This window comes from Cervus elaphus, chromosome 23, assembly GCF_910594005.1.
Source record: "Cervus elaphus chromosome 23, mCerEla1.1, whole genome shotgun sequence".
Classification (NCBI taxonomy): Eukaryota; Metazoa; Chordata; class Mammalia; order Artiodactyla; family Cervidae; genus Cervus; species Cervus elaphus.
The window spans coordinates 25,003,854-25,031,200 of NC_057837.1; the positions used below are offsets into that span (position 1 = coordinate 25,003,854).

The window sequence follows — 27,347 nt, forward strand, 5'->3', positions numbered from 1 at the left end:
AGTCTGTGCTGTGGTCCAGGTCAGGAAAGGCTGTAAAAAAAAAACCATCCAAAATGCACATTGGGAGAAATGATGTTCTGTCTTTGGGAAACTTACTCTGATCTTATTATCTCTAAATTGCATTTCTATTTGAGGCACTTTATTTAAAGTAGTTTCTGTGGAGGAAATGGGCATAGAGTTAATGATCTGGAGCTTACGGAAAGCTGAGACTATAGAATGAATACGCGTCCAATACACACTTTAATTTCTTAGCCAGGTAACAGATCAGAAAGGGCCGCCAGTCATCCTCTCCTGTGCCTCAGGTTATGAGTAAATGTCACCATGATGTTCAGGGGCTTAACATCTCACTAGTTTACAGTGAGTGTGTCTGTTTTATAATTAGAGGTTAATAAACTGGTTGGTATATTTATGTGTGAGGTTCTGGTGACTAAGAGACCATGTAGACTCCTTCTTGAGCCTTAGCGAATTGCCGCCTCCCTCCCATGGAATCCTAAGTTGTTGCAGGCAGCTTCTTGGTTTTCTCTAAAGTATTCACAGGTGGGGACAGTTCCCAAATTACATCTGTTTGAGCAAAATATTGAAATAATATGAGCTTTTCCTGAAAGCGTTTTTCTTGAAAGTCTTGCCCAGTGTCTGCCTGTCCAGTAAACACAGGACTTGCATCTTGACCTTCCCCACACGCCCTGTATCTACTCACAACACATCCTTTCTGTCCTGACTCATACTGTCCAGTGTAGTATGCATTTCAGAGGGAATGACTCTAAACCCAAGATTCAGTTTTGTCAGGAAGCACATCACTACGTTTTGTGGGGTGGCATCAATGCTAGTTAGCTTTTTAAATATATATATAAATATATAGATAGATAGATAGATACTGCCTTATAAACCTACCCCCAAGAAGTAATTGCTGTTCACATTTTTGTTCATAATTTTCAGTGTTCTATCAATGCATAGATATTTTTAAACAAAAGTAGCATCTGGTACACTCTAATCCTTTAAATTTGTCAACATTTCACAAGCATGTTCTCAAGTCATGAAAATAAGGAATATAAATTAACTTCATCCACATCCTCTTCAGACTGGAAATCCATCCTACTTCAGCTCTCCGATCCCTTTGCCGCTGTTTAGCAAATCTCATCCTTAAGAGGTTGTCTTTAAACAGTAAATGTAAAATTACCTTGTCATAGCACTCTTAGAAATAATTATAATTCTTCTTACTTATACCAAGGTGTCAGGTTAACTATGTGAAGGGCAAGTAGAGTTCGTTATTTATTGTATTCAGTTTTAGAAAAATCCCAGCTGGATATGTATCATGTCATCTCTGATAGCATCTCCATCAGAAAGCATTAATGAGCCACATAATTTACAGAGTATCTCAGAATCTATAGGAAAACTTCACTTCAAGGACTTACTCCTAAGGTGAAGGAGCTCCTGGTTTCTTTCCCTCCTGTATGGCTTTGGCATCACAGAAGCCAGTGTTGCTCTAGGCTCAGTCACACATGGGTAATGTCAGTCACCAATGCCAGCTCAAGTTACAAGATATATTCCAAAAAATCAGAATCGAACCGAAGCACAACAGTTTAAGTCCACTAATTCCAACAGCCTGATGTTCCTTGTGAAAATGAATTTAGGTATTATCACTGCCATGCTTTACAATGTCATGCTAGATAGAAATTTGCCTCCATCAAGTGACCACTCATCTTGTTGTTTTCAAATAAAAAAGAGATTGAAGATCGCTTATTGTGAAGATTGCTTACAGTGGAAGTAGAAGAGGTGAGATAGTTGAGTTTGCTGAGGTTGAACTCAAATTAATGGGGATGATTTGGGCTAGGGCCAAGTAGGTATAGGGACGTATACATTCTTCTTCTCTTTTTAAAAAATATTTATTTATTTATTTATCTGGCTGCATCAGGTCTTAGTTATGGCACGTGGGCTTAATTGCCCCATGGCACGTGGGATCTTGGTTCCCTCACTGGGGATTGAACCCAGGTTCCCTGCATTGGAAGGCGGATTCTTAACCATTGGACAACCAGGGAAGTCCCTCTCCTGGTCTTTGTAACTGTTTTGTAGGTGATTCCAAAAAAAGAAAAAGATTTGCTGGGTCTGTCATATACCATAGAGGCATGCTCAAAGTCCTCTGGCGTTAATGGCATCTGACTCAGACATAATTGTCTTTAACATATCACTTGTAAAACCTACCATGCTACTCAAAGGGACATACTGCCATTTAACTGGGAAATACTAATGAGTAAGGAGTATGTGGAAATTTTATCTAGAAAATGAAGTCTTTATGAAAAGGAACAAAGGCTGTTTGGAAAAGAGTGTATAAGAAAGATATAAGTTTAAGGTTTATGAATCCTGCATATTAAATATAAATAGCTATTAAATTATTTACTGTGTTATAATTAAAAGGAGTAATTAAACTAGAGCCTATGATGAAGAATCTGGAATTTATGTGAAAACCTACAAAACTTAAATGTAATAAATTGAAAATAGAAAAAAATTTCATCAACTAACTCCAGTTGAAAGTTTCTTGCTGCTGCTTTTTGCAGTGTAGGGGGAAAAGTTATGTAGTACATGTGCTATTATGGAGGAAAAGTGAAAATGATATTGCTCATGGACAAGAAAAAGTGAGACATAGTGAAAGAGCTCAGTTTCATCTGTTGTTTGGAATTGTAATGTTCTAAGAAAGGTCTTGGTCATTTGATTCTCCACGTTTAATGTTTTGACTTTTTTAAAAACTGACTTGAAAATTCACTGTCTAGGGCTCAGGGAACTCATCTTATGGAAGAAATGATTCATTAAAATAAATGAACCTATGGGCTCTTGACCATTTTTAACATGATGGAGGATAGGTTTGAAGGAGTTGGTATTCTTCTGTGCTCAGATTATCGGTGACATTCTTTAGAAAAGGTGTGTGGAAGTCTTTCACATGGAACCACTGAAATTGACACTTACATGTATCAAAATAGGTGAATATCTGCAGTTTCATATAGTTCATGCTAACAGATTCTAAATGGGCCTAAGACCATGACTTGAGTGAATTGAAAAGGAGGGAGGTTCCATGTCTTAAGGACAAAACAATATTTGCAAAAATGTAACAGAAAATTGAGAGAAGCAAAACAGTTTTGCTTTGCTTGAATTTCTGGAATAATCTAGAGTACAAAAGGTGGACTTTGGGTGATTAAACAATGCGTCAGTGTATGTTCATCAGCTGTCACAAACGTACCTCTCTGGTGGGGTACTATAAAGTGATAACATGCTGTAAAATCAAATAGGAAGGTGTTAAACTTCACCATTAATTTGAAATTTGCCTAGATTCGTTGAAAATGACATTCTCTCCATCTGTAAACAAATGATTTAAATTAAAAAATACTAATTTAATTATAATTCTTCAACCTAGGAGAGAGAGTTTTCCGTTTAAGAAACAGTTATCAGATACATGAGAAAAATGTTTTTATATTTAAGTAGTATGATCTCAGCACATACAAAGGCCAGTATTTCTTAATCAGATGTGTTGATGGCCTATTTCAAGTCAATATTTTTTACTTGTTAAAATGAGACTGCTGGGAATTCCCTAGTGGTCCAGTGGTTAAAACTTGGCACTTTCATTGCAGAAGATTCCGCCCCTGGTTCTGTTCCAGGGTTCAGTCCTGGTTTGGGAACTAAGATCCCAAAGCCCATGTGCGCTATATTGCTTCAGTCGTGTCTGACTCTTTTTCACCTATGGACTGTAGCCCACCAGGCTCCTCTGTCCATATGGCAGGCCAAAAAGCAAAAGCAAAGATACTAGAGACCGCCAGGGCAGTGTTTGGTAGAAAATAATGTACTTTCAAAACTTCACTTACAGATTTTTTAATTAATTTATTTATTTTGGGGCTGTGCTGGGTCCTCGTTGCTGTGCGGGCCTTTCTCTAGTTGCGCTGAGCCGGCTTCTCATTGCGGTGGCTTCTCTTGTCGTGGAGCATGGGCCCTAGGGTGCGTGGGCTTCAGCAGTTGTGACTCCCAGCCTCTAGAGCACAGAGTCGGTAGTTGTGGCACACAGGCCCAGTTGCTGCAAGGCCTGTGGGATCTTCCGGACTCAGGGATCAAACCTGTGTTTCCTGCACTGGCAGGCAGATTATTCACCACTGAGCCACCAGTGAGACCCTCACTTAAAGATTTTAAATAAAGGTTTAATTTTAGAACAATTTTAAAATCGCAAAGATAACTTAAAAAGTTCCCATTTATCCCCTAAACAATTTCCCCCAGTTATTATTTCCCCCAGTTATTCCCCAGTTATTAACATCTTAAGTGGTACATTTGTCACAATTCATGAACCAATGTGGCTAGATATTACCACTGTCTGCAGTCCATAGTTTATTCGGTCCCATTCTTTTCTGTTCCAGGATCCCACGGTACTTTTAGTCATCATGTCTCCTTAGGATTCTCTGGGCTGTAACAGGTCTTCAGACTTCCCTTGTTTTTAATGACCTTGACAGTTTGGGGGAGTACTGGCAGATATTTTGTAGACTTCCCCTCAGATGAGACTTGCCTGATGTATTTAAAAAGAAAAAAAATTTTTTTTATTAAGACAGTATTTTCAGAGCAGTTTTAGTTTCGTAACAAAAAGAGGGGAAGGTAGACAGATTTCCTGTGTACCCTCTGCCCCCACACACGCATAATTCCCCTGTCCCTTGACTGTACATATGTTACAACTGATGAACCTGCACTGATGCATCGTAATCATCTGAAGTCCATAGTTTACATTATGGTTTAGTCTTGATGATGTATATTCTACCGTTTTGGACAAATGTATAAAGACATATATACCATTATAGTATCATATATGACAGGGGTCCCCAACCTCTGGGATCTAGTGCCTGGTGATCTGAGGTGGAGCTGATGTAATAATAATAGAAATAAAATGCACAATAAAAGTAATGTGCTTGAATCATCCCGAAATCATCCCTCCTCTCCCCCAACCCTTGGTTCGTAGGAAAATTGTCTTCAATAAAACTGGTCCCTCCCTGGTGCCCAAAAGGTTGGGGACTGCTGATAGACAATATTTTCCCTGCCCTAAAAATTCTCTGTAATCTGGCTAATCAGTGTTAAACCAACTACCAATCCCTGGTGATCGCTGATTTTTTTTTTTTTTTTTTTTTTTACTGTCTCCGTACTTTTGCCTTTTTTGTAGCATGTCACATAGTTGTAATTATATAGTATGTAGCCTTTTCAGATTGGCTCCTTTTACGTAGCAAAATGCATTTAGTCTCCTCCATGTCTTTCCAGGGGGCTTCCCTGATGGCTCAGCAGGTAAGGAATCTGCCTGCAATGCAGGAGACACGGGTTCCATCCCTGGATCATGAAGATCCCCTGGAGGAGGGCATGGCAACCCACTAAATATTCTTGCCTGGAGAATCCGATGGACAGAGGAGCCTGGCGGACTACAGTCCATAGGATTACAAAGAGTGGGACACAGCTGAAGCGAATGAGCATACACATCCATCTTTTCATGGCTTGATAAGTTCATTTCTTTTTAGCACTGATTAATATCTCACTGTTTAGATGTAGCACAGTTTATTTATTCATTCATTTACTAAAGGGCATCTTAGTTGCTTCAAAGTTTTGTCAGTTGTGAATAAAGCTGCTGTAAATATCCATTGACATGTTTTTGTGTGGACATAAGCTTTCAGCTCTTTTGGGCAAATACCAATGGGCACGGTTGCTGTATCATTTTGTAAAAGTACCTTTAGCTTTGTTAGAAACCACTGAATTGTCTTACAAAGTGGCTGTACCATTTCCACCAGCAATGAATAAGCCTTCCAATTGCTCCACATCCTCACCAAAGTAGGTGAATAGTGGTGTCTAATTGTTGTTTTAATTTGCATTTCATTGATGGGGGTCTCGATATGGAACAGCTTTTCTTATGCTTATTTGCCATCTTTGTTTTGTTTTGGCTGTGCCCCACATGGCATGTGGGATATTGTTCCCTGACCAGTGATCAAACCCTTGCCCCCTGCAGTGGAAGTGCAGAGTCTTAACCCCTGGACCACCAGGGAAGTCCCTATTTGCCATTTTGATAGCTTCTTTGATGAGATGCCTTTTCAGATCTTTTGACATTTATTTTGTTGGGTTGTTTGTTTTCTTACTGTTGAGTTTTAAGAGCTCTCTGTATAATTTCACTTATTTTTCACAACCAAAATACGTATTTTAAGACTCCTTAAGTGCTATCATTAATTTTCAGTTTTACAGAATTTTTTATTAGTTTAGAATAAGGTTCACCCTTCCTCTATTAATACAAGTTAAAGGTTTATTCATTTACTTTTTATATGTATGCTGTTGCTGCTCAGTCACTTCAGTCATGTCTGACTCTGTGCAACCCTGTGGACTGTAGCTCGCCAGGCTCCTGTGGCCATGGGATTCTCCAGGCAAGAGTACTGGAGTGGGTTGCCATGCCCTCCTCCAGGGGAATCTTCATGACCCAGTGATCGAACCCGGGTCTCCTGCTCTGCAGGCAGATTGTTTACAGCTAAACCACCAGGGAAGCCTGGTGGCTCAGTGGTAAATTTATAAATAAATGTATATGTATACATATATATATATATATTTGTTCATATATGAAAGGAGTCTCCATATATATATATATGTATACATATATATATTGTACACATCAAATGAGGCAGGCAAGGACCCTACTTTTTAAAACAGTTTTTTGCTATGAAATTGTGCTTATATACTCTTACTATCCTTTTTAAAAAATATTCATTTATTTGTTTGGCTGCTTCCAGCTTATTAATAGTTGCAGCACTTGGGATCTTCCTTGCCTCATGCGATATCTTTCGTTGCTGGCGCACGAACTCTCTGGTTGCAGAGGGCCGGCTCAGTAGCTCTGAAGCATGTGGGATCTTAGCTCCTGACTAGGAATCAATTTTAGTATATGTGCTGCCGAAGCGATCACCCTGACTAGGAATCAAACCCATGTCCTCTGCATTGCAAGGCTAATTTTTAACCACTGGACCGCCAGGGAAGTCCCAAAGACCCTACTTTTAGAAGTTTACAACTCAGGAAGGAAGGCTCAGTGGGAGGTATTGCTATAGACTTAATTTAATGGGAAACAAGGCAGAACGTTTCAAGGACAGTTAGTCCCTTAAATCTTCTTTATCCTTGGCTGATTCTGGCTTTTGAGACTTCAGAAGCCTTCCCCAGATGTTTTTGCATTCTCTGAAGGAATGTTAAAAATTCTAATTCAGGGTAATTTTGTTTTACTCCAGACTCTGAGTGCTAAGGTTAGTTTCTCAAGCAAAGCATTCTGTCCCCTCCAGGAAGGGAAGTCTTGATGAACAGAAAATATTCACCCTCTCTGAATTTTTCTACTTAGCAGTAATTGGAATAACCACCTGGTCAGCTTCACTCATAAGGGGTAGGGGGTGTGATTATGTTTGATTCAAGCAGATAACACAAATTCCCCAATCCATGCCTATGGATTTGAATTTAATAGCATCCTGGACTTGACTTCTCAGAAGCATCTCTCACTTGTCTTCAATTAGGATGTTTAGATCAATGAGAACTTTTGTGAGTCCAAAAGGACGGCATTCATGTTTGAGAAAACTGAGACTGACAAATCAAATTTTAATTACAGGAAATAATCACAAACCACTGTAGATGCAATTAAAGGCCTTTTTCTTTTGGAGAAGCTTGTTTGTCTTTTATGTTTTGTTCCCCTAAGCTCATTATAAAAAATACTATACTATACTCTTTCATGCTTATAGTCTAAACTCTATAACATTCCTGATGTGAATATGGAAATGAATTTTGTTGAAATCAAAGAAATTACTTAATAGGATTTTTTAAAAGCCTGTTAGTAGAAGTGATTTAACATTTTTAAAGAAAATGTTTGCATTGTTCATGATTAAACCAAACTAGACACCTGACTCGGAGAAGGCAGTGGCACCCCACTCCAGTACTCTTGCTTGGAGAATCCCAGGGACGGGGGAGCCTGGTGGGCTGCCCTCTATGGGGTCGCACAGAGTCAGACACGACTGAAGTGACTTAGCAGCAGTAGCAGCAGACACCTGACGCCGGATTTCCATCTAAACCTCCCTTTCTGTGACCAATGAGTTGAGAATTCCTTTATGAGTTGAGAATTGATTAATTAAAACCATAATTTGATTCTCCAAACTGGTTAGGATTTAAATGTATAAGACAGGTCTCAATAACATGAGAGTTTTTTGGTTTTCTTTTATCTCCCCCTCCCAGCCCCCTACCCCCACCCCACTTCCCACCTTGAGGCATACGGGATCTTAGTTCCCTGACCAGGGATTGAACCCCTGACCTCTGCATTGGGAGTGTAGCGTCTTAACCACTGGAGCAGCAGGGAAGTCCCTTGATTTTCTTTTTAAATGGTCACTTGGTAGCCACCAGAGAAACATATGGGTTGAGCAAGGCATCATAGGTCAGTTCAAAGCTTGCAGAAGAACCGAGCTGGCAGAATATAATATTTCCAGTTGCAATCCAACCAGCCTTTGAAATTTATCCTCATCTGAAAAGCACTCAGTTCAGTTCAGTCGCTCAGTCATGTCCGACTCTTTGCGACCCTATGAACTGCAGCATGCCAGGCCCCCTGTCCATCACCAACTCCCGGAGTCCACCCAAATCCATGTCCGTTGAGTCGGTGATGCCATCCAACCATTTCATCCTCTGTCGTCCCCTTCTCCTCCTGCCCTCAATCTTTCCCAGCATCAGGGTCTTTTCAAATGAGTCAGCTCTTCGCATGAGGTGGCCAAAGTATTGGAGTTTCACCTTTAACATCAGTCCTTCCAATGAATATTCAGGACTGATTTCTTTTAGGATGGACTGGTTGGATCTCCCTGCAGTCCAAGGGACTCTTAAGAGTCTTCTTCAACACCACAGTTGAAAAGCATCAATTCTTCAGTGCTCAGCTTTCTTTATAGTCCAACTCTCACATCCATAAATGACCACTGGAAAAACCATAGCCTTGACTAGATGGACCTTTGTTGATAAAGTAATGTCTCTTCTTTTCAATATGCTGCCTAGGTTGGTCATAACTTTCCTTCCAAGGAGTAAGTGTCTTTTAATTTCATGGCTGCAAGTACTACAGGATTTTAAAATAATGCAGTTAGACACACAACTTCGGTGCCCACTTCCTAAATTCCTCTAATTACTCAGTTGCCAACACAGCTTGTTTATTTGAAAGATGTTGGGATGCAGGTCGAGCAGCATATATTATGGTTGCATTTCTTCCTGTGTATTATTTTAATTTGAAAATGTTAAAGTGTGTTCAAGAGTATTTGCCTGTATCACAGATATGTAGACTAAGAGACATGATTTTGATGGACTTTTGCTCCCAGAACTAGATTGAAAAACTTTTCTTTTGTTTTTTTGGCTGCACTGGGTCTTCGTTGCTGCCCACAACTTTCTTTAGTTTTGGTGTGGTCGCTTCTCTTGTTGCAGAGCACAGGCTTAGTCATTTTTTGACGCATGGCATGGACTCGGTTGCTCTGAGGTATGCGGAATCTTCCTGGACCAGGAATAGGACCTGTGTCCCCTGCATTGGCAGATGGATTCTTAACCACTGATCACCAGGGATGTCCCCAGGATTAGATTTCCTTTAGCTTTTTTTCCTACTCGTCACAGCAGTCCGTACAAGGCATCCGTACTGAATTTTCCCTGTATCCTACTTCTGTTTACATTCCTTCAACAATTATACACAGGCATACTGTACTGTATGCGGGTTTGGTTCCAGACCACTGCAATAAACTGAACATTGCAACACAGTGAGTCACATGAATTTTTTTATTCGTGTGCATATAAAAGTCATATTTACACTGTACTTTAGTACAGTGCATTCAAAAGTTGTATTTACACTGTACTTTAGTCTATTAAGTATACGATAGCATTATGACTAAAAAAAAACTATGTGCCTACCTTAATTCAAAAATTGTTGCTAAAAATGCTAGCCATCATCTGAGCCCTTAGCGAGTTGTAATCTTTTTGCAGTAGTAACATCACAGATCACCCTAACATAGTGGTCCCCCACCTTTTTGGCACCAGGGACCAGTTTCATGGAAGACAGTTTTTCCACGGACTTGGGGTGGGGGGCTAGTTTTAGGATGATTCAAGCACAAGACATTGTGCACTTTATTTCTGTTATTATTACATCATCTCCACCTCAGATCATCAGGCATTACTAGATCCTAGAGGTTGGGGAACCCTGTCCTAATATATATAATGATGATGAAAAAGTCTGAAGTATTGTGAGAATTACCAAAATGTGACACAGATACATGAAGGGAGCAAGTGCTGTTGGCAAAATGGCCCTGAGGGACTTGCTGAACTCAGGGTTGCCACAAACCTTCGGTTTGTAAAAGTGCAATAAAGGTGAAGCGCAGTAAAATGAGTCTGCCTGCGTTGGACAGCACCCACGTGGCAGGCGGTGGACCTGCAAGTGTGGACAGTGCTCAGCCCTTGCCTCAATTCTCTAGGGGGAGGTGGCACAGGGTTGCTATGTAGGATGTAGGTGCTGACTTGAGGAACAGAACATGAAGGGGGCCCCAAGCGGGGGACACCTCACCTTAGAGGGAACAAGGCGGTGAGAGGCCATTTGGACCAGGGAAGGTTGCCCAGAGATGCTGGTCCTAAAACTGACTGTTCAAGATTGAGTCAGATTTTGCCAGACACAAAGAGTCACATGGAAACAAAGAGATCATGGTATGTCCAGGAAGTAGCCTATAAGGAATTTAAAGAACCTGCAACACAATCATGTACATGGGGGTATCTGGGGCATCTGGAAAGTGAGGGAGCTAGGCTGGATCAATGAAGTGCTTGGACGTCAGGTCAAGAAGTCTGGGTTTCATCCTGTGGACAATGGGAAGCAAGCGAAGGATCATCCTTAGGGAAGTGGTGTGATCAAATGTGCATTTCAGGCAAGTCTGATGAGAAGCCTTTGGGTTTCATCTTACAAAAAGCTAGATCCCTTCACACTTACATAGCTGCTATGTATTAGTCCCCTGCTGTGTGCCTAGGCCTATCCATATATGTTTTTCCCCCTATACTTTTAATCCATTTCTCTCTACTGGCTCTTATCTTCCTCATACCATGCCATGTTTATAAACTTAACAAAGTCCAGTGTTACAAATGAAATAATACTACTAAGACATTTAGGTGAGGATATTGCCATCAGTGTTGGATTTAGCAGCAGTGAATACAGGCAACCTTGGAAGGAGCCATATCAGTTGGGGAACAGGAGCAGTAGGTCAGGGACTAGCAGGTCAGGAAGGTGAAGTGGGGGATCAGTCAGTTCAGTCTCTAAGTTGTGTCCAACTCTTGGCGACCCCATGGACTGCAGCACACCAGGCTATCCTGTCCTGCACAGACATGTCTCCCAGAGCTTGCTCAAACTCATGTCCATCGAGTCATTTGTTGATGCCATCCAACCATCTCATCCTCCATTGCCCCCTTCCCCTGCTGCCCTCAATCTTTCCCAGCATCAGGGTCTTTCCCAGTGAGTCAGTTCTTCGCATCAAGTGGCCAGAGTATTGGAGCGTCACCTTCAGCATCAGTCCTTCCAATGAATATTCAGGATTGATTTCTTTTTGGATTGACTGGTTTGATCTCCTTGCAGTCCAAGGGACTCTCAAGAGTCTTCTTCAACACCTCAGATCAAAAGCTTCAGTTCCTCGGTGCTCAGCTTCCTTTATGGTCCAGCTCTCACCATAAAGAAGTAGGGAATAGAGAGGCTCTTTCTGGGAACATTACCGTGAAAGAGAGGAGTTAAGCGTAGAAAACTGTAAGAAGCGTATGGTCCCCAAGGAAGCCTGGGAGGAGAGAACCCAAAGGCACAAGAAAGTCAGTGTGTGGATTTGCTTTGGGGAGGAGAGAGGGGAGGAGAAGGACATGTAGATGAGATTATCTGTGGTGCTGTGGGAAGTGGGGGAAGGCTTACTGCTTGCCTTGGAGTTTTCCAGTGATGAACTTCTGCTGAGAATGGAGAAGAGGCTGGTGAGGAAGGAACCTGAAGGGAATGGGCAAGGTTTGAGGGAGCATTTGTGTGGGAAGAAGATGGAAATGGTGAGAAGGTGATCACCACCACCCTGTGGGAGCCCATCTGAGCGTGAGGACCATGGCAGGATGGGGTGCCATTCGGCAAGGCTAGAGAACTTTCTTCAGCCATGATCAGCAGCCTGGTATGGGAACAGAGAAGGTCTGAGTGGAGGTTGAGGCTTGGTTGTGTGGGTGTGGGAAGAATCACATGGTCAAAGGAGATGAAGGGTTTGAGAAAAGTATGGGGAAGTGATAGATATTGGAGTCCAGAACTTTTAGGAAGAGATGCTTAACAAGGAGGGAACTGGAAGAAGACAAGACATTGTCTGAGGAGGTGATGGTGAGAACTGAAAAGTTGCCATCAGAAGTGGAGGCAGGGAATGAGAAAGAAACTTGAGGGAGGGTACATATGTATACTTATGACTGATTCATGGGCTTTACAGGTGGCATTAGTGGTTAAAAAAAAAAAACAAAACCCATCTACCAATGCAGGAAACATAAGAGACACAGGTTTAATCCCTGGGTGATGAAGAGCCCCTGGAGGAGGACACAGCAACCCACTCCAGTATTCTTGCCTGGAGAATCCCATGGACAGAGGAGCCTGGCTGGCTCGAGTCCATCGGATCGCAGAGTCGGACACGACTGAAGCCACTCAGCATGCATGCTCGCATGACTGATTCATGTTGTTATACGGCAGAAACCAACACAACATTGTAAAGCAGTTATCCTCCAATTAAAAATTTATTAAAAAGAAAGCTGAAAAATTCAGACCCAGAGTAACAGTTGTGGGCTCTACTCCAAGGGGTGGCTGTTAATGAGGGCAAAGAGCTGGCAGGGATTCTCTAAAGAGACCCAAGAGACTTCCCTGGTGGTCCAGTGGTTAGGACTCCAGGCCTTCTCTGCAGGGAGGTACGGGTTGGATCCCTGGTCAGGAAACTGAGATCCCACATGCCTGGTGGCTCAGGCAAAAAAGAAGAGACCCCAGATCCTGGAGACAAAGGTATGAAAGGTCCTCAGGGCCCTGGAGTGCCCAGGGTGATGGCAGAAATTAGAGTGAAAAGAGAGGAGGAGAGCTCCAAGCATGCGTGAACACCTGAGTCATTATCTGAGTAGGAGTAAAGAGGCATATCATGGGGTAGGTTCCTCTGCAGAAGAAAGCCTTCCTTGCGTTAAAAAAAAAAAAAGAAAGAAAGAAATGTAACTTGTAAAATCTGATTTTCATCACAATTTCTCAAAATGGAAAAATGACCGAAAGTTGGCATCTGTTGGAATTCTGAAAGTATCCTAAAAACTATGCCTATAAATATTGTCTTTCATTTCTCAGGTGAGGTTTTACAATTTCAAAAAAAAGAGAGGTGGTTCTTTCTCATTTGCTGAGTTTGGACTCACTGCCCTAATACAATAGGAGGAAGGCTTTTCAAACCATAACATGAACAGACACCTCTCTTGCTGCTGCTGCTGCTGCTGAGTCACTTCAGTCGTGTCCGACTCTGTGCGACCCCATAGACAGCAGCCCAGCAGGCTCCCGCCTCCCTGGGATTCCCCAGGCAAGAACACTGGAGTGGGTTGCCATTTCCTTCTCCAATGCATGCATGCATGCTAAGTCGCTTCAGTCATGTCCAACTCTACACGACCCTATGGACAGCAGCCCACCAGGCTCCTCTGTCCACAGGATTCTCCAGGCAAGAATATTTAGTGGGTTGCCATTTCCTTCTCCAGACATCTCTCTTAAGACCTTTTATTTTGGGAGAATTAAAATCTATCTCATGGGGATAGCCGATTGTCCTCTCTGCAGAGTTTGGTTTGCGTTCATCATCTGATGGATTCTTCTGTTTTATGTTAAGTGCCACCACTGAACACTTGTTGGGTGCCACCACCCCACCTCGACTACAGTTGTGTTGGGATAGGAAGCATAGGCCCCAAGGTGGCCTTGTGAACAAGGACTCTCAAGCTGCCTCTTTTTGCTATATGCTCGTGGGCAGCCCCAGAGTCCGATCCCCAAAGGGAAGTTCCCACCAGCTTTTATCTTAGAAAATTCGATCAAACATCCCACTTCTGTTCCTCCCATTTCTGCTTGGCATGTGGGGACACTTGTAAGGCAGCCTTCGGGGACAGTGACATTTCTGTACCCATCCACTCATGAACTTTTATCAGAAGTATGTTTTTGGTCAAACTGCAGTGTTTATGTACTACCACAGGGTTAATATTAACCCATTTCATCTTGCTTTCCTATCCCCCGTTTGAAAAAGAGTCCTACAAAGGATCATACATCCTTGCAGATTTTTTAAAATTAGGAGCTATGACTAAAATACAAGGGATTCTCAGAGTCTTAAGACTGAAGACTTTAGGTTCATGTACTGCAGATGAAATTCTCTGTAGATAAGCGGGGCTTTAGGTGAATCTTAGTTAACATGTGTCCCTGTGTCTGTGGCCCACATTTATATCCCAAAGTCTAATGAAGTGACGTTGGAGGGGTTTTGTCTAGTGGCTCAGGCATTCAGTAGTATTTGAAACACTTTGTCCAGGTTTGTCATGGACATATGCATTGATGAGACCTCTGCTGCTGCTGCTGCTAAGTCGCTTCAGTCGTGTCTGACTCTGTGTGACCCCATAGGCGGCAGCCCACCAGGCTCCTCTGTCCCTGGGATTCTCCAGGCAAGAATACTGGAGTGGGTTGCCATTTCCTTCTCCGATGAGACCTCTGGCTCTTGTCTAATCAGGAAGGGCTCATGGGAGAATTAAGGGAGGCACATGTGAGAATGAAACTATAAAAGGGATTATTATGATGCTATTGGAAAAAAAAAAGAAAAAACCAAAGGATTGAGCTGATGTAGTTTAGAATGAAGGCTAAATGAGCACAACAGTCTGCTGTGGAAATTGGTTAACTGATGGAAAACTCCAGAATCTGGGCCCAGGAAGCACTGTATTAGATCCATTTGGACCAATAACCCGGAGCTCTGTATCACCCATGTATTCCTCCAGCTGCACACTCTGCCCATCCAAGTTCACTTTCCTCTACCCTGGCGGCTCAGGCTGGTCAAGCCAACTTTCCCCAAGACCTTGTGGTTCTGGGGCCAGAGGAAGTCAAAGATGTTTGTTCCACAAACTCTGACCAGGTTAGGGGGAAGTGGGTGTCTGTATAGTTCATCTAGAGTTAAACGTACTCTGTTAACTTTTTAAACCCTGGTGGAATTTGTCCCAGACTGTTCATGGTGGGCTGCTTATCTATTGCAGAATTACACGTGCTGACTCCAAAAATGAGGAAACTGTTCACACTGCTCTGTCTCGCTAATAAGGAAGAACTCCCAGGTTGTGGTTGAGGTGGACTGTTTGACGAGATCCAAGTCTGAGTCAAGTTAAAATTTAGGGTGTTGCTTTCTGGGTGGGGAATCACTGCCTTATTGTGACCACTTCTGGAAGGTCTTCACTGAGGGTGAGGAGGGGATACAGGGCATCTTTGAGTTTAAGAAGAAACAAACAAAAAAGCTGGTCTAGGGGCTTACCTGATGATCCAGTGGTTAAATCTCCACATTTCCACTGCAGGGGGCACAGATTTGATCCCTGGTCAGGAAGATCCCCTGGAGAAGGGATTGGCAATCCACTCCAGTGTTCTTGCTTGGAGAATCCATGGACAGACCCTGGGGTCACAGAGTCAGACAGGACTGGGCGACTTTCACTCACTCACTAGAAGTATACAGACATCTAGGATTTAGTTGCAGCAGCCTATGAGCCAGAGATCTGACTTCTGCTTGCTGTGAGTTGCACTTCAAAATACATCTAAATGTAAGCTCAGAAAGTGTTTTTTAACCTTGGTAGCTAAATTAACTGTCTTGCCTTCTCTGCTGTGAACTTAACCACCCATCTCCCTGCCTTTTTCTCCCCTCCCTCTCATGCATCAGAAGAAAGCACCCGACATTGTTCATGGTACACCGAGGAAATGACACAAATGCTCAGGGACTCTTCTCCTAACTTGTCACCAGGTGTGTTTATTGGGCTTGCAGCCGTCAGGATTAGAGGGGCTCAGCTTAAAAATTTCCATTGTGGATCTCCAACCCAAGCATGAGCTGTGGGGCTTCAGGGTTCAGGATGTCTTGTGGGTGAGCTTTAACCTCTGAAGTTCCCCCTGTTATCTGCTCTTCCATCAACTGCATTATCAACAGTGTTTTCAATTAATAGCTTCTCTGTACCGGAAGTTTATCTGCCAGAGTCACCTTGGTGCCCATGAATGAAACTCACATCTGGGACAGAGAGGACCATGCAGGGGCTATTTAAGTAGCATTGCTAGCACCTGGCATGGGTGTCCCCACAGCTGTCCTTGCTGAAGTCCCCTCCCCACAAGGGGGGAGGCAGTTGGACAGCCCACCTTGGGGCTTCATTTCTGCTAGTTTGGTCCAGACAGTTTCCTCCTATTTCATGTACATTTCACACTTTCCCTCCACTAGTTTGCATCCATTAAAGTTCTTAGTGCAATTGTCTACTTAGATAAAGATTTCTTTTAATAGTCAAAGAGTCCATTTTTTAAAAAAAATGTCAGTGAGATGGAGACTGAACACTGATATGACACATTTTCTGTTATCGAGGGGTGTGTCATTTGTTGCTTCCATTAGGCAAATTAATGGCAGTTAGGTACTCTCACGCTGAGGAGAAGAGAGACAACTGAATATATATATTTTGTAAACAGAAGTGTAGTCAGTGTATCAGTCTCCTTAACAGAATATGGTTCTGCTGCCCTGTACAATTCTGCAAACTTCTTCAGAGCAAAATTATTCTTTAGAAGAATGCAAACTTAATCAGGATTCAGAAAGGAACATGGAAACCTTTAAGATATCTGTTCAGTCTGCTGCACATCTCAGAGGTTTCTGCTGTGTCTTGCTGAGAGAGGAAAAGAGTCAGTGATCAGAAACTTTAAGATCCAAAAGGTAAACACAGTTTGGGCATTGTCCACATTGTTGTTTAGTCACTAAGTCAAGTCGTGTCCAACTCTTTTGCGACCCCATTGTCTGTAGCCTGCCAGGCTCCTCTGGCCATGGGATTATCCAGGCAAGAATACTGGAGTGGGTTGTTGTTTCCTTTGCCAGGGGATCTTCCCGACCCAGGGATTGAATCCAAGTCTCCTGCATTGGCAGGCAGATTCTTTACCGCTGAGCCACCAGGGAAGCCCCCATTATCAGAGTGTTAAATCACAAGACTGAGCCAAATAATGTGGTAATTGGGGGATTTCAAGTTATAATATTTTCCACCTTGGAACAACCTTGAATCCTCCCACTCTGTAAATTAATGTTTTGGAGGCAGCCTCTTACTCTTTTTCAAAGCCAGACCCTTTTCTCTGGAAATACATCTCTTTCTCAGGTGACCTAAAACTGACACAGAGCCAGGCATTGGAGTCAGGGAAAATGTGGTTAATCACACTGCATGCACCTATTCTGAGGATGAAAAATGGCCGAATATTTTGTGTTAGGTGGGACGTTATTCGTTAACAGCAAACTTAAATCTTAAGTCTCTGGGGGGGAAAATGACAGCATTTCTTAGTTATTTCTAATGTAACACAGGACCGAGTGCTCCAAGAGCATCATCTTATAACTTTTAATTCACTATCTATTTTTCCCAAACCTTTTAAGAAATGCTTGTAACTTTGCTTGTCAGATTGCGAGAAGGTAGATCATTATTCAAAGGGAAGCCTGATATAGGAAATGCAGATATAAACGGCTCAGCAATTTTTTTCTTTCCAAAGATTTATGACCGTCTCTATTTCAGACCTTACTTAACGTTCTCATGACCATTTCAGTAGCCTCTTCTGTGGTCCAGAGCCTCTGTTTCTCTTCCTGCACCTCTTCATCCATCCCTCCCACTGCTCTGTAAATCGTTGTCTTAAGCTCAGCTCTAGATTTCCTGACTGAGTGTCCTGGGTCTTTCCCAGTCTTCTCTTAAGCTAGCTTCCCAACCCCGGGTTCCACCATTTTATTCACACCTCCTGTAGTCATTCCCTCCCAACAGGGAACAGACCTCTCATCTCGTTCCTCACCTCCTTCCTCACGCCACACTTCTTGATGCTGTCTCTTGGTTAGACTTGGTCTCTCTGCCAACCCTATCTTCCTTGTGGCTACATGCCCAAGCTTATGTCTACTAAGAAACCAGCCTAAGTGCCACCTTGCTCACCATCTCTACTGAGATACCCAACCGCCCCTGAGAATCATCCTTCCACTTTTCTTTACAAAAAATATTATGTATTTACTTGGCTGCACCAGATCTTAGTTGCAGCATGAGAAATCTTTGCTCTTCATTGTGGCATGCAGGATCTTCAGTTGCAGCATGTGGGGTCTAGTTCCCTGACCAGGGATAGAACCCAGGCCCCCTGCCTTGGGAGCTTGGAGTCTTAGCTCCTGGACCACCAGGGAAGTCCCCCTCCTTTGACTTTAAATAGCACTTTATCTGCTGTATGGCGCTTAGAGTAGGTAGCTCTTCTGTTTACTTGGAAGGTATTTGTGTGTATACATATGTATACCTGTCTTCTGACCTAAGAAGTTCTCTGAAGGCAGGGTCCCTGTTTAATTTAATTATTTGATTCCCTAAAGTACCTTGTTACTCAAAATGTGGTCTGCTGACCAGCAGCGTCAACCACACCTGGGAGCTTCTTCAAAGTCCAGGCTCTCAGTCCTCATCCCAAATCCAATGAGCCCAATTTTGACGTGCCCCCTCCCCCGAGCCATGATTATAGCACACGCAAAGTGTCAAGTTCTGCTCTGTTACATTGCACAGACCCTGGTGTCAAGCAGGGATAGTTGTTAATGACTGAGTGGCATTAGAAGCTGAGGCTGTTCTATTGGCTTATGGAAAGATGACCTCATAACCAAGTATCGAAAATGTCACCCAGCAGACATCATTTTTCTGTGACCATTTTTAGTCTTAAGTCATGGGGACCCTCTTCTCTTCTTAAAATCTTTGATTTGTTCCTTGCAGGTCACTTTGGTAGTTGTTTGGGTTTTTTGTTTTATTATTTTAAAAAATCCCCTTTTAGGGCAGTAGTGAGTGGCCTTAGGTAGATGAGTATAGAAAGAAAGTTTACTAAGTGGGTCTAAATATAGATTATGTGCAAAAAATAATTGCTCACATCTGGAAATAAGCACCCATATGGTGTGTATCGTGGTGTCATCCTGGCAGCTATTTCTTCAGGAGCAAGTCAGGAACAGCCAGAGTCCAAGGGGCTGTTCTCTGTCACTGTGTCAAAAACTGAGTGATCCTTGTCACCCATATTTTCTGATAACCATGGGAGGAGATAGATGACAGTACAATACATTGGGATTTGTAAAGCACTGAAGAATGTGATATTGAAGTATCCTTAGCTGCCTGGGGACCCATGAAGATCTGGGAGAAACTTGTGAAGTAAGGAGGAATATTGCCTACGGCGTAGAGCAGTGGAAAGCACCACCCGCTGTGCCATACTGCTCGTCACAGCTACCAGGGGGGGGTCATCTGCGTGAGCACCAGCCAGCAACGCTAGATGCCCTGCGGCGCCTGGAGTGTCTCACGCTGTGAGAGCTGAGCCCTGTAAGGCCATGACTTCAGAACATACCAGCCAGACATTATGGGAGGGTGGTGAAATAGTGTTTATATCACTAAAATCTAAACCTATTTTATATAATTTTTAAATTTTGTATTTTATGTTTCATATAAATAAATATTTTTATGTAAAATGTTTATATATGTATACATATAAAGCATTATATATTTGTATCATATGTATACAAAAAGCACTTTAAATACTTGTTGAATTTTCCAGAAATGCAGCCACTATTTAAAACAAAAAAAGAATTCAGAAAAAAAAGAAATGCAACCACTATATTAATCGAGAGGATATTATTCTTTGTTTTATTTAGAACTTTATTATATGTTTATTTCAGAAAGATCATGTCACTGCTCCTATCAGTCTGCATGGGTAGCTATTGAGTTGATACTGGTCTCATGTAGAGGGGCCAGCATCCTCTTTCTATTTTTTTTTAAATTTATTATTTTAGTTTTGGTCACATGGCATATGGGATCCTAATTCCTTGACCAGGAATCAAACCTGTGTCCCCTGCATTGAAAGTACAGAGTCTTAACCACTGGACCACCAGGGAAGTCCCACCTCCTGCTTCTGCCTTCCGCTGAGGCAGTTGTACTTGAGCATTTACATATTGAAGTGTATCTGATTTGTTATAAATTTCTCTTTTATGTCTTCTTTATGTAATTAGGATATTACGTTGATTTTTTGAAAATGTATGTGACTAGGCAAGTTTTTTTATTAATTATATCTCTGGATATAAAAAGAGGTATGATAGATTTGAGAACCTGCCTGACAAAGACAGCTCATTAGCTCTCGTCTAGAGATGGTAAAGGCTCCGTCAGAGTGAGGGAGTAGGAAGAGTCAGCGCCCACAGAGAAGCAGGGTTTGGGGTGCTGCGGGGAAAGCATGTGTTGGGAAGAAAAGACAGAGCTTGGGCTCGGAGGTGCCCTAATTTGAGTGCCATGCCATTCCCTGCCCCTTATTACTGGGTGGCCTTGGTCACCCTCCAGAAGCTCAGGCTTCTGGGTATCCTTACAGGGTCAAGAGTGAATATTAGAGATAATGACGTTAAAGAACCTGGCAGAGAGATATAAAGATGTTAAAAATTGTAGATAATATGTATAATAATCCCAATGTCATGTTACCGAGTCCAAGCTTGCTCTGCTCTCCACACAATAGGCCAATGAATTGGAGAGACTAAGTGTTGAGGCAAGGAAGAGACTTTAATCAGGGAGCCAGCAGACAGAGAAGATGGCAGGCTAGTACCTCAAAATAACCATCTTATTGGAGTCTGGATGCCAGGTTCTTTTACAGATCAGAGAGAAAGAAAAAAGTGAAAGTGAAAGTCATTCAGTTGTGTCCAGCTCTTTGCAACCCCATGGGCTGTGAATTCTTCAGGCCAGAATATGAGTGAGTAGCCGTTCCCTTCTACACGGGATCAAACCCAGGTCTCCCTCATTGCAGGCAGATTCTTTACCAGCTCAGCCACCAGGGAAGCCCAACAATACTGGAGTGAAGTAGCCTATCCTGTCTCCAGAGGATCTTCCTGACCCAAGAATCGAACCAGGATCTCCTGCATTGAAGGTGGATTCTTTACCAGCTGAGCTACCGGGGAAGCGAGAGAACTAAAAACAATGAGGAGCTAAAGTCAGAAGGCAGAATAGAGAGGGAGAGGCATAGTGGGGAAGTAAAGTGAAAGGGTCTTCAGTCTGGCAAAAACATCTCCAAGAGAAATGTCCAACCTTCAGAAGAGGTGTGGTAATCTCTTCTATTCACAGGTGGGCAGGGACAAATCATCTCTCCCTGAACTAAACAAAGACACTTTAGTTTACAGTCAAGCAGAGGGGCAGGGTCCTCCAGGCAAGCCATTGAGTATGATTATAATAATAAAAGGCAATGAAAAGCAAGTCAAAGAAATAGTTTCCAACGTGGAGTCAGAATTGGTTTTCTCGCTGCAACAATGTGACTCTGAAAATGGCAAATAGGTAAGCGACAACACTGGCTTCCACGGAGTTTGGCTGAGCTTTCTGTGATTCCCCAGGGCTGGATTGGGTCAAGACTCCAAAATCCGGGATTTTAAGTTATTTCGACACCCATACTCAGCTGCAGGTAAAACTCCCTACTTGAACCACACTGTCCTTCTGAATACTTCTGGACTCTTTTTTCTCCTCAAAGGGACCCTTCTATGAAATTCCACCAAACATCTATACTCCCTAGAGTCTCTCTGGCAAATCCGTGACTTTCCCATGGCAGCTTAAGCGTCTTTGACACATGCTCATTGTTTCTGTCTTTAGTAGTCACTACAATTTTTTGAAGGAAGAGGAGATGAGAAAAGGTATTTCCCCAGGCACTCTCTTCCTCTTGATCCCCCTCACTCTTCCCAGAGCCCACGTGGTGCCCAGTTCTGTCCTGCAGCGCCGGGGCCTTTCTCTCTGGATTCCATCTGTCAGCTCCTTGTTATTGTCGTTCAGTCGCTAAGTCCTGTCTGGCTCTTTGCAACCCCGTGAACTATAGCACACCAGGCTTCCCTGTCCTTCACTATCGCTTGGAGTTTGCTCAAACTCATGTCCATTGAATTGTTGATGCTATCTAACCATCTCATCCTAAATTTAAGTCTCCCTCCACTCAACTTCCCTCCCGCATCAAGCCATTCCTGTTTTCCTTCTCTTTGTGCCCGCAGAACCCCGGCAAGATTGGATCCAGCAATAACTTTACCTATAGATTCTTTCCTAGTTTATTTCATTTCAGATACGAGAAGAACGGACTTCCTGTGGCCCAGATCTTTTTAATAAAGAGTGGTTTCACTTTTACTTTGGAGATCACCACATGTGCATGCTCAGTCGTGTTCAGGTCTTGCAACCCCCATGAACTGTAGTGCTCCTCTGTCCATGGGATTTTCCAGGCAAGAGTACTGGAGTACATTGCCATTTCCTACTCCAGGGGATCTTCCTGACCCAGGAATCAAACCCGCCCCTCCTGCAAAATACTGGAGTGGGTAACCTATTCCTTCTCCAGGGGATCTTCCAACCCAGGAATCTAACTAGAGTCTCCTGCTTTGCAGGCTGATTCTTTACCACAGAGCCACTTGGGGAATCACTAAGACTATGCTAATAGGGATGTTTTGCTGCCTATTCCCCTCCTCCACCATGTACTGGGCCGGGGCAGGATTAATGGAGACAATGTGAGTAACTATTTTTCATTAAAATTTCTTTTAAGTGTTAGTAAGGAAAGGAATCCCCTACTTTGTATTGCAAAGAGTTGGCTGCTTAGTCAGTTCACTTTGGGAGGAATAATTTCAGATTTCTTTTGAAAGTTAAATGTTAATCCTTAGAAAAGTGACCACTTGGCCCTTGAGTCTATTGTGACCTTTATGACCTGCTTATTTTTCCCTTCTTCACCTCTTGATTCTCTTGTAACAATGTTTTCACACAGGTTCCTTCTGATCATGTGTTTGTCAGGATTGGCTTTGGCTAAGTGTGATATAAATATATCCCTCTCCAGTCCTGTTACCAAGGCTGGTCTTAGCAATTCATGCCTGGTTCCTTTAACCCTTGTCTGCATCTTGGGCAGTATCTACCTTCTTAATGCTGCTTCTAAGCTTTGGCATCTCAGTAAAATTCAGTGCATCTGGGGCAGATAATACCCTCCACTCTGACATTTCTCTTTGGTCTTGGCATATTAAAGTTAGACCCAGGTCATTATTTTTGTATCAGTGACATTTTCATAATGAACTAAAAAATGAAGTGTTAAGGACACCCCCAAAAAGCCTTAAAAATGACTAGAACATTTCCTGAAGCAGTTAATATTAAGAGTATTAACCTTTTACATCTCCTTTTTAAAAAATATAAATTGATTATAAAGCATATTGAAAGTCACTTCAAACCAAGGTCTTCAGTATCTGAAAAATTGGCGTTTAATTGCAGTCTGCACCAGATAGCCACAGTCATGCCCAGCTCCGCCCTTAGTGTTGCAAACGTCTTCTGCTTCAAATCTCAAAGAGTCCTAGGTCTTCTCTCTGCGAGTGCGTGCATGCTAAGTCGCTTCAGTCATGTCTGACTCTTTGTGACCTTATGGACAATAACCCGCCCAGGCTCCTCTGTCCATGGGATTCTCCAGGTTACCTCTGTCCAAAGTGCAGCTGTTTCCACATGCTGCACCTAGCTAGGTTCACGATCACTCTAGGTGGAAAGTAGTTTGCCCTTTTCTGAATTACACGAAGTCTTTTGCTTACAAAAATGGCAGCAAAGCTTCCACGTTCAGTCTTTTATATTCATGCTCTGTCATCCCGAATGTTATACATTAGAGACTCCATGAGAGCAGGCACTGACCAGTTGCTGTTTTGCTCTCCTGTGTCTAACATGATCCTTGTCAGTCACTACACAGTGTGCTTGGAGTGGGGAATCAAGTAGGCTTCGCTTCTGCACTAGCTCTTCACAGAGTTGCATGCAAATTGACTTTTTAAAATGGAATCCTACAGAGAGAGAAGGGCATTGTTTTAACAGAAACTTTCAGAGAAGGCAAATGACTCTTTTTTTAGTATAGAGTCTCTACCTAAATGAACTACCTTTGATCTGGCATTTCATTTCTTACATGCATATCTTCTTCTCTTATGCCCTTTCATTTATTCAGCCTGTATTTAATAAGGGCCTATCATGTCCTGCGGTACAGGTGTGCAAGCACAGTAGTAAAGGGGACAAAGGACCCACCCTTTTAGCACTAACTTTTCAGAGAAGAGGGGCAGGCAGTATAGGTCTAAGAAATGGCATGTGGTGGAAGGGCTGTGTAGAAAAATAAGGGAAATGGAGAGACATGGGGCGCTTTTTAAGTTTTTAAATTTATTTTTATGCTTTTTGGCGGTGTTGCATGGCATGTGGGATCTTAGTTCTCCCCTCCAGGGATGGATCCCACGCCTCCTGCAGTGCAAGTGTGGAGTCTTAACCACTGGACTGCCAGGGAATTCCTGGGTGCTTTTTATAGAGAAGGAGTTTTGAATGAAGGGGTAGTCTGAGCAGAGTCCAAGGAGGAAGGAGGGCAGGAAGCCATCAGGAGGATACTGGTTAGAGGAAGAACCCTCACAGAGGAAACAGCAGCAGGACGGGGTCTGAGGATAGGGGCGCAGAGGGTTTCTGTGGCTGATGTGGCTAGGGGAAGGGTGTGGCCAGGGGAGGGTGTGGCCAGGGGAGGGTGTGGCTAGGGGAGGGTGTTGGGGGCCGGTCTAAAGACAGACCTGGGCAAAATCAGTAGTTAAGCAGGCGTGGTAAAGACTTGAATTTTAGTTGAGATGTCTGGACATTTGGCTACCTCATGTGAAGAGTTGACTCATTGGAAAAGACCCTGACGCTGGGAGGGATTGGGGGCAGGAGGAAAAGGGGACGACAGAGGATGAGATGGCTGGATGGCATCACTGACTCAATGGACATGAGTTTGAGTGAACTCCGGGAGTTTGTGATGGGCAGGGAGGTCTGGCCTACTGTGATTCATGGGGTCGAAAAGAGTTGGACACGACTGAGCGGCTGAACTGAACTGAACTGAACTGGACATTTGGAGGACCTACATACTTTTTTTTTTTTTTTTTAAAGATTGAGTTTGACCCCCTGGAGAGTAACCTGTAGAAACAGGAAGACCCACAAGGAGGCTTCTGAATAGGAGAGGACATGGGCTATGACTGGGGTGTGGCTTGAGGGGTGAGAAGCCGTCAGATCCTGGTTCTTAGAGGTGATGAGATTTACTTTTAGTCTGACTGTAGAGGCCCATCAGAGGGAGGGAAGTCAAGAGTCATCACAAACAAGGTCTGGTTTTTTTAGCAGCTGCAAGATTCCTGTTTTCAGTGAATGACCTGGGGAAGGTCTTAGGAGGATCAAATTTGAAGGACAAACCCAAGTTGGGTGTTAGATGCACTATGTTTGAAGTGCCTGGTGGTCATCCCAGACTGTTGCTTCAAATCTTCCAACACTGTGGGTCCTGGAAGTCAAGGTCACGTGTTTGTCTTGGTTGTCTTGTGTTCTCCACTTAAGCTGAGAAGTTCTCGCTCACAGAACCCCTGACACTTGTGTTTGAGTTAATGGAATGTGCATACGTGGGACTTTCGGGAAGTGGCCTGTGGGTTAACTTGCATTTTCATCTCCTTTTTCATCATCATCTGTAAAAGCAGAGAAGAGACAGTTGGGAAAAAATGCTGTATGAAACTTGCTGGAAATGGGTAGAACTTGAAATGATGCTGACAAGAGGTTTAGAAATACAAAATAGAGAGGACTCAGACCAAATATAAGTCAATTAGCATAAATCACCCATCTCTGATTTCCATGCCTGTCTTTCCCCTAGTTGGCTGACTCAACAGCTGCTTCTGTGACTACAGCTGTGTAATTCCTCCACATTTCCTTTTTGCACGGATAAAGTATTCCAGTTTGTCATTGCTTCATCATTTGTTATTTTATATTAGGTTCTTGTGTTTTATTTTTTGGGCCTGACCATATGGTTAAGAAAATCACCCAACTGTTTTCCATTCTGTTGAACTGTTCTGTTTTCACTTGGGGTTGGGTTTTAGGTCCACTTGGGGTTTTATTTTCCTTTGCGGTTCTCCAGGCTGGGAAATGCTTCTCTTGGTAAACTTCCTTATTTCTGGTTTAAACTTGCAGGGCAGTGGGGGAATTAGAGAAAACCCTCACCAGCAGAGGGAAACGCAAGGTGAGGTCAGGTGCCTAGTTTGTTACGGCTGCAATGTAAGCTTCATGGGGCGTGTGAAGAACAAGTGACAAACAGGTGATAAAGGCCATTATGGGCCATGCTAAGGAGCACAGAAAACAAGGAATTTCGGGAGCTTAGAGTCTGGAAGTGCTGTGATGAGATTTGCATTTTAGTGCAGCTACTTTGACTGCCTTAGGAAGAGCAAATGGGAGGTGAGGGTGACTGGTCTGTAGATTCTTGGTGATGGAAGGCAAAAAAGGATGAAGGTCTTAGAAAGTTCTTAGACACAGTCAGTACTAAATCAGTCTTTATAAAATAAAATTAAACAGTAAAAACATTTGTGATGGGCAGGGGACCACCACATTAGAGAGACATCTTACAGGTAGGATGATTACATCTACTTGGATGAGCGGTGATGCCATTCCAGGAAGGAGAGCAGGTGGGATTACGGGGAGATTGACTGGATGCCATAGTTCTGCCTGGACATGCACGTGGAGCCCATGGAGCATCCACTAGGCAGCTGGAAATATAGCTCTGGGGCTCAGCGGAGACTGTGCTTTGGAAGGACATGTTTGGGACATGTTTAGAAGTCTTCAACATCTAGATGGGAAAGAAAGGGATCATTCCAAAAAAGAAAATAAAGCACAGAGAATATTGTACCAATGGTCCTAGTCTAATGATGAAATAAAAAAATTATCTCCAAATTCTAGTTGATATACTCTCTTACTCAACAGTCAAAAAACTAAGATCATGGCATCCAGTCCCATCACTTCATGGCAAATAGATAGGGAAACAATGGAAACAGTGATAGACTTCATTTTCTTGGGCTCCAAAGTCATTGCGGATGGTGACTGCAGCCGTGAAATTAAAAGATGCTTGCTCCTTGGAAGAAAAGCTATGACTAACCTAGAGAGCGTATTAAAAAGCAGGGAAATCACTTTGCTGACACCTAATGAGAAGAGCCGACTCATTGGAAAAGACCCTGATGCTGGGAAAGATTGAAGGCAGGAGGAGAAGTGGGTAACAATGGATGAGATGGTTAGATAGCATCACCGACTCAATGGTGATGAATTTGTGCAAA

At 42.9% G+C, this 27,347-nt stretch overlaps 1 protein-coding gene and 1 non-coding gene across 19 annotated transcripts in view; one reads left to right on the plus strand and one right to left on the minus strand.

Annotated features, from left to right (window-relative positions):
• Positions 1 to 27,347, plus strand: part of KIAA1217 (KIAA1217 ortholog) — a 440,669-nt gene that overhangs the window by 163,273 nt on the left and 250,049 nt on the right. The gene's annotated exons all lie outside the window — the stretch shown is intronic.
• TRNAE-UUC lies at positions 20,084 to 20,156 on the minus strand. Its single transcript has one exon. It is a non-coding gene; the product is annotated as a tRNA-Glu (tRNA).